Here is an 8,525-nt window from a genome sequence, read left to right as displayed (position 1 = left end):
GAGTCTACAATGTAGACTCTTTTTTACAACAGGGGTGACTGAAGTCGGGGCTTATAAATTATAAATACACTTTATTAAAAGTTACTTTTAGATTATTTATACAAACACTGAGTTCAACATCTTACTGAGACCTTGTTACCATCAAAAAAGGGGTTGGAACATACTGGTCTAAAGCATACTGAACAGATTTTAGGTTGACGTCTTTCTTTTATGATGATAATCTCGAACGAAGGAGCAGTGTGAAGGATTCCGTGGCATCCAGCAATGAGGTTTTGACCGAGATTATGACCGAATGGATAACCCACCGCTCACCCCTCCCTTTCCAAGCGTGTTGAAGAACTACAGTGGCCGTCAGATGACGCAAAAAACGGGAAAGGCCCTCTCGAGAGCCAGTGTTTGGTTTGTCCGTTCTGGGCTACCGTAGCAAGATGGCGGTCGTCTCCGTAAAGAGGACCTGCTCCAAATGTAGATATGAAGGCCTCATTCTGAAGTAACAAAAATACAAAGATACTTGTATTTTCAGGTGATTATACACTAATGAGAACAGAGTTGTGAATATTATATTACATTCATACACACTGTTCCTTTAAGACCTGAAACATGTTCGAGATAATCAAGGTCGAGGAGATCGCTGGCAATAAACGTTCAGGCCTTTATTTTTATTTTAAAGATATGTCACCTACCTATTTTGAAAACCATCCTTGCGACCACATGGTCATTTGACAGAAAATTAAAAACTCTGGGTATATGGAAAATAGTGAATACATATTTTTTGGTCTATGCGCTAACACATGCATTAGCGCTAATTCTTTAAAGGGGTGCTTCGCCAATTTTACACACAAAGGTCAGTTTGCTCATCATGGGGAGAACTGCTCAACAGTTGTGTAATGTCTTCTGTGGCTCTGGAGCTTTGTCGAGCCTGAGAATAATAACCCAGATGATGTCATAGTGATGTCATCAGGGTTACCTCAGCCCTTGCTTGGAGGTGACAATTTTTTTTTTACAGAAAGCGTGCGTTGAAAACTCTGGACATGGAGTTTGCCATGGGTGTTTAGGAAGCAAAGAGCTGCTGTTGAGTTGCATCATGGGAATTGTAGGATCCAGTGTTTTTTGAGTTTTACCCAAACAAGTGACTAAAAGTCAGAATATCTCTACCTATGCTGCTTCAGTTATGACTGTTCTTTTTTTTTTTTTACCCGTCTGTTGTCAGTCCCCAAATCATTTGGAAGTCCAACTCTGGACCAATCACTGGAGGGCCCCTTTAAGGGATATGATGCAAGCATACATTTACCAATATTTAATACCGCAAGTAGAAGTCGAGAAATAGCTCAGCAGAAAACTTTTTCTCTTCAAATACAACATTATAAATGTGTAAATATGCATTCATTCAGAGCGAAAGCAAGTGCAGACAACTATGTGAACAAAATAATGTTTTATTCAATAAGGTGTAAATAAATACTATATTACTATGAGATTATTATAGCATGACTATTTTACTCAATAATGAAAAACTACTTCAAATCAGCAGTAAAGTCAAGTATTTGTCATGCTGGTTCATCTCGATGATAGTGAATATTCCACTCCGTAACTTTCCTCTTCATCCGCATTATTCTTTACAGTGGCAACACAGAATAAAGACACACTTAGCTAATTTTATCAGCTTTAATGGATTTGGCGTGAAAGAAGCAAACTCCTTTAAAAGACATGAGGCTTACATGTACATAGATTGAAATATGACTGAATATTGTTAACAATAAAGATTATAGTGATAGGCAATGATTTCAGTGATTTGCAGCAGATTAAATTCATTTCAGTTATCTGGCGTTAGAACCTTCTGTCCTGGTCAGACTGTGTGACACTCTACGTCCTGTTGATCAACAACATTGGACTGAATTATACACGGACAACGTAGTTGAATCTCAGCTTTGATTATGGTGATTTCTTTGTTTGTTTCATTTTTCATCTTTAGTAAGAGTCAGAATTCCATTCCTCTTCCACATCTGGAAAATAAAGAGAGAGAGAGAGCAAAATATCAGATTTAGGAGTAGACACCAACGAGGTATTCCCTCAAGGAATGCTTGAGCGATGAAGAATAATCAGATCAGACACTTTCAAGCACAAAAGGAAAAATATCACAAAACGGGATAACTTTCCCGCCCAAATAATTGAGAAGAATTGCAGATTTGTAGTTCTTACACCATGCACATAGCATTTAAAAAAAATCCCATTAAGGAGTTTGCATTACCTTTCCCTAGACTCCGTCTGCCCATTAGTCCAACAAACATCTCCCCTTTATTTCCTAAGAGAGACAGAGAGACAGAATGGGGGGGGGTTAGATCTCCATGAGGGTCAAAAGAAACCAAATAAAACTGGTGTGATTACACTCACTTTTCTTGCCCAGTCTCACAGGTTGAGATGCGCCTGAAATGAAGGAGGGATCAAATGTTTATTTGTCCTATTTAAACAGTTTAATGGAGAAAACTACAAGTTTCAGTACAAACTTTAAAAAACGCGTATGACAAGCACAGTATGGCTACTTCAAGAATACAATAACTATTTCCTAAATATTCCAACAAAGTAAAATGATGTGTTTGCTTTTTTTGTTTGTTTACCCGAGCTTCTTCCCATCAGGCCGTGGAACTGCTGTGTTTTGGACCGCTTAATGAGGTCTGCCAGCCGGATGGTTATTCCTCTTTCGAGCGGGTAGCCCTGCGTGCACACACACACACACACACACACACACACACACACACACACACACACACACACACACACACACACACACACACACACGTCGTGATCGCAACGTTTGCTACTGTAATGTTATGAAGTCCAAGAAATTCCTCGTGTAAATCATCCAACCCCTGCTGGCTGCCTGATTAGGTTGTGAGCTGGTGCTGTCCATGGTGCTGAAACCAAGGTTGTAGTAGATTTAAAAGTATTTAAACTAATGATAAGCAGAGCACCGTTGGGAGGACACACACACACACACACACACACACACACACACTTGTCAAATTCCTACCTCTGTTCCTGTTTCCCCCACAATTACAGTTTCAGTTTAATTGTACCCACTGAAACGTCTCTAAACATGCTTTCAAAATCCAGATGAGAGAAGAGAGGAGGTGATACACCCCCCCCCCCCACACACACACATACACACACAAAAAACATATCGATTCACGCATCGGAGTCGCCGTTAGCGGTCTGATCCGAACACTTTCCGTGCCCTGTACCGCCGCACGCGCTGCGCAGATCCGACCCTCCGATGAGAGCTCTCACCTGCAGCCGGAGAGCACGACTGTCTGCAGCCAAAGAAAGCTCAGGCGCTGGAAAAACTACTGTGACGTCTCTGCAAAAATGATGCTAGAATTGAACATCAATCAATACATTTTTTTTAAAAGGATATTTTAATTTAATGGATTTGATGCAGTTGACCGGGTGTCGTTCTCCGCGGTGCTGAAAGGCGAGTGCCAGCTTTAGGTACGTAACAAACGGCTCCTTTGTCCTTTTGGAGATTTAACTTAAATATAACATAACTCTTCATCTTAATATTGGCTTAATATAATAGTGGGGTAAACTGATGAATCATAAGTTAAACGTTAGAATAATTAGTGCACAATTTGACCCAATATTAACTTCCACAGGTGTCATTAAAAGTCTCAGTTAGAATATTTTGGGATTATTATACCAAAGGCACTTTTTATCATTACGCACGGAAATATTCTTCTCCGCAGTTCGTTTTCTCGAAACATACATGCAAATATACCCCGCTATAGATCCACTATAGAAATCGAATAAAAATCCATAAATCCATCTCTAACCACGTCTCCGGTGCCGTTTCCCTTTTACCTGCCAGTTCTCCACCGTCCACACCTCACCGTCCTCTTCGTCGTTGGAGAGCGGGGTCCCCATCAGCGCGCCGAAAACCTGCACGAACACGACCACCGACAACACAACGGCAAACTTCAGAGCCTCCATCGTCACCTGCGGGCTAACAGAACTAAAGTGGACGCAGGCTCGGACGCACACAGGAGCACAAATAGCTCCACAAGAAGAAGAAGAAGAAGAAGAAAAAAGAGAAGTAGTGTGTTTTGTTCTGCACTTGGCGCGTTGGTCCCGAGTGAAGGTCTCCGTTTGCTCTTATAAAGTCCGTCTGCTCGCCCCTCCCCACTTCCACCAACCTCAGATTAAAGTGAATAGTATATCCTGCAGGCCACGCATTTTTTTTTTCATTGTCTGACTCAGGCGTGATGTGCGTAGACAGTGAATAAACTCCCCTTATCTAAAGCTGGATGTGTAGCTTTGTTGATTTTTCTTTTGCGGCACATGATTGAGGAGCTCATTAAGCAGCGAAATGTGGTATGAATGAACAGAGGGAAAGCTGATGCTCCAGTGTGTGTGTTTAAGTTATCAGGTCAATGAACCACAAAGAAGAAGATGGGAAAAAATGGCTACAAGCAAAGACAGGTTGAAGACCGCAATATGCCAAACCAAATGACAAATAATACACAGTTATATTCTCAATTTCAGGCCTGCCTCCGAACCTGAACAACACGTCATGTTGTGTGCCATCTTTATGGCTTGTGTCACCTCTCACAGGTGCAATTTGATTGTTTCAGCTGTGATGTATTCATGCTTTGTTTGTGCGACTCTGCAGGTGCGTGGTCCAGTATAGCGTGATGAATTTTATAATATGAATAATCAGTGCAGCGACAGCTTTAGACAAGAACGGTTGGAACAGAAACTACGGCATTTTTTTTGGGCATTTCCGTGATTCCTGTGCAATTATAGTCAGCGGTAGATTTTTTTGGGGAGGGGGTTGTCATCACTGTTAGCGCTGTAACTTTCTTTTGTTTGTGCATTCTGGTGTCCCCCATGAGTCATCGGAAGTATGTCAACCACAGTGTTTCCCAACCTGTGGGTTGTGGGCCCCCCCCCCCCCCCCCCCCACTGTGTCCCAAGGTAAGTCTGAGGGGTCAAGGTGATTAAAGAGGTAAGGGGACAATCAGTTACATAAAGTCTTAAAAAAAGGTTTAATATGTAATCAAATTGTTGGTTGCTGTTTGTAAACACAGTGTTCACCTGGTCTACTATGTGTACTCCAGTCCTCAATCAAAAGAACGACATAACAGATAAAGGCTGCAGAAAGCCGCACTTGAATGGTCAAAAAGTCAATGTGGTCTCACAGAAGTACATAAATTGACCGTTACGCAATACGGTTTGCCACCACATAAACAATTTGATTTTAGGTTTATGCCACAAAACCAGTGTTAGGTTTAGGAAAAACATCATGGTTGGGCTTCAAATATGTACGTAAACTAAGTTAAACACATAAACACGTCACAAACATCACTAACATAACTTCACAATAGCAAATGGCTACAACAATAACTGTTAGCATTTAGCTCAAATCACCATGTGCAGCCTATCGGAATCAGTAGCACGGCTGTGGTCTCGGTGGTTAAAATGTCAATATCAATAGCAACGTCATGTTTGACAAATGGATGCCTCAGTCACAGTAGGGGAGAGGAAGAACTGTTCGTCTTTTGCTTCGATAATTTAACACCCAATTTCCCTTCACGAGGGCTTATTCTCTACAAAAACAGCTGTCCAGAGATCAGTCTCACCAACTCTTAACCTTTATGATCACAAGGGAATTATCTGAGCTTCTACAAAAGACTTGACACACACACACACACACACACACACACACCCTAACTTCATAAAGCACTGTCTCAAAACAAATTGTTAGGAAATACTGCCATGAAATGTTAAGGAAGCGATGTGGTGCATGTGGTTCAAGTGTGCACGTTTGCCAAAGAACCTGTGATATGTTCGTCATCATCTCTAATTATATCCTTATGAGAGGTGACACCCTCGGTCAGATGGGTACATCATCATCATCGGTACATCATCAAGATGTTTTGGTCATCCTTACCTGCCGAATCCGCTTCAGGGTCATGGAGCTGACCGACATTCAATCAGTCATCTTTAACTGCGGCATCAACTATGGTTGACCACTGATTAGTCATTTATTTCTCCATTTATTTAATCCAATGACAGTGGTTGGAGTTAAGATTAAAGAAAAGATTACTAGCTGCAATCAGTCTCCTTTGACAATCAGGAACTATTGAGAATCAAAGAGGAAACAATTCAATTCAGTTCAATTCCATTTTTATTTGAATAGCCCAATATCACAAATCTGCCTCGGAGGGTTTTACCGTCTCTACATCGATATCATCTGTCCTTTGTCCCTTGCATCCGAAAAAGGAAAACAATAAAAACAGTAATAGTAAGCAGTAACATTAATATAAATGTGACTAATGATAATAATAGTAGCAGGGACTACGGCAGTAGGCACGACCACGGCCCAGGTATAGCCATGATCCATGGAAACCTGCAAGACGAGAATGCACAGAGACTCCAGGGATGAAGGCAAGTATAACATGCATTGGTGGGACATGAATGCATTCTGATGGAGCGGGAGAGGAGGAGAGGGAGGAGCTCAGTGCGTCCAAGAAAGTCCCCCGGCAGTCTGGGACTATAGCAGCATGACTATAGCAGCATGACTATGAGCGATACCGAAGAGGAAAGTCTAGAGTCAATGTTAGGCAACAGATTGGATCCATGTTTACGTCCTGTCAGCTTTTGTCATTGACGTACTGTACACTGCAACAAGAAATATATAACAGAAGGAAGGCTCATTACGTAACACATTGGTGCAAAGTGTATAAACTTTCAGCTCAGCCAACATTGAGATGAACGGCATCCCTGTCTCCGCTTTTATGACCTGTCATTTTAACAGGTTATTACCCCGGAAGCCAGAATCATGTGTAATTTTTTGCATTGTTAGCTCGCTAACATTTGACATATTGGGGTTGATGTATATTTCCTCAGATAGCTTGTATATTTTGAATTATTTGGATGTGGCAAGAGACGGAAATCATGTCCATAATGTTTCCTAATATTGTCAGGAAATGGTACTTATCTCTCATTTTATATACCGCTATGAATCTGGAACTTTATCTCTTACTGGACCGGTAAGTGATAAACTAATTTAGAGTTATAATGTTGCTTAGTGATGAGTGATATTTGATTTTTCACTGCAATAAACGGCAGCCCGTTGGAATATTTGTGGACACCGTAGCGTCCCTCTTACACGTAAAGATTAGAGTTAAAAGCTTTAATCTTCGTGAAAGTAACAGACAGACATGGAGCTGCGGTGTTGGTGAGAAAATATCAGTCAACATTATGAACAGTGTTTTTTATTTTCAATGGTGTGAAAATTCTTCAGTCAAAGGTGAAATAACACAGATATGATGGCTTATACTTGAACTTCTTATGCCCACTTCATAAACTTCAATACCACTGGCACCAAAGCAAAATTGGGATGCTGTCCCGATGATGTAAGGCCCCTTCCTTCCACTGCAACAGGAAATGTACTGGGACACATTGTGAATGTTTATGTTTACAACTGTGAAGTGGTCCGTCCTTAAGTCCAACTTGTGCCTCGTCCTGAATACCGGAGACCGCCTGCCTTGGCATGACGCTGGACCGCTGCAGGGTTCACAGAAGAAAATCACCAAGTCATTACCTCAGTTATGTTTAACCATTCTGCCATGATGACTAAGTGACTCACATAATTGATGAAATCAATGTTCATATTAAAAATGTAAAGAGTAGGCTATAGAACATGATTTGAGGATCTTCAATTATACTAACAATAATATTAAAAATATGAATGTGTTTTTCTGGACAAGTATTAGAGAATATTTCTCTTACTGGGGGTATACGTTGAAGTCGTTAAGTACGTTAATTTGAAGTCACTGGAAGTCGATAATTGCAATTGTCTCGCAATTTCAATAATAGCAGAATGGAAGTGCTTCGAGCTCTGTCTCCTTTTCTGTAGTTGGTCAGTTTGTGAAAAGTAAAACCTGAACACACAAGAAAGTCATACTGATTATATATCATAGCTTTCATCAGATATGTGAAAACAAGTGGGCTGAAGAGTTTCTTTTTTTTTTTGTTACATTAAAAATTAATTTATCATATCTATATCTAGCTCTTCCACCTAAATTAATCAAACTGAATTTAATTCCACATTAGAATGAGTGCATACCAATGGCAAGCGCTACATCATCCATATGGTATGCAAATGGACGTAGTCACCGTGACATCACCCATTGGTTTGTGGACTGTGCCTTGAAGCCTGTTTGGCATTTTGGCTGTCGCCATCTTGGTTTTAGGCTGTCTTGCAACCAGAAAAGGCACGAGAGGGTGGAGCCAAGTACAACGGAATGCTAAAATAAGAAATTTTTAGGCAACCAAAAATGTTACAATTACTTTCATGAACTGAAAACACACTGCGAAAGGATTACAGACGCAAGATGAAAACACGGAAAACGCCCAAAATCCCATTTTATCCTCTGGCAGCCATAATTACATTTCTGGGGATCACCATGTCACCCATGTCAGTAGAATTCATCCTCTGGGGACCACGAACATCTGTACAAAATGAACCA

The sequence above is a fragment of the Anarhichas minor genome, unplaced genomic scaffold (assembly GCF_050575085.1).
Source record: "Anarhichas minor isolate MPS153535 unplaced genomic scaffold, ASM5057508v1 ptg000007l, whole genome shotgun sequence".
Classification (NCBI taxonomy): Eukaryota; Metazoa; Chordata; class Actinopteri; order Perciformes; family Anarhichadidae; genus Anarhichas; species Anarhichas minor.
This window is presented reverse-complemented; position numbering follows the sequence as displayed.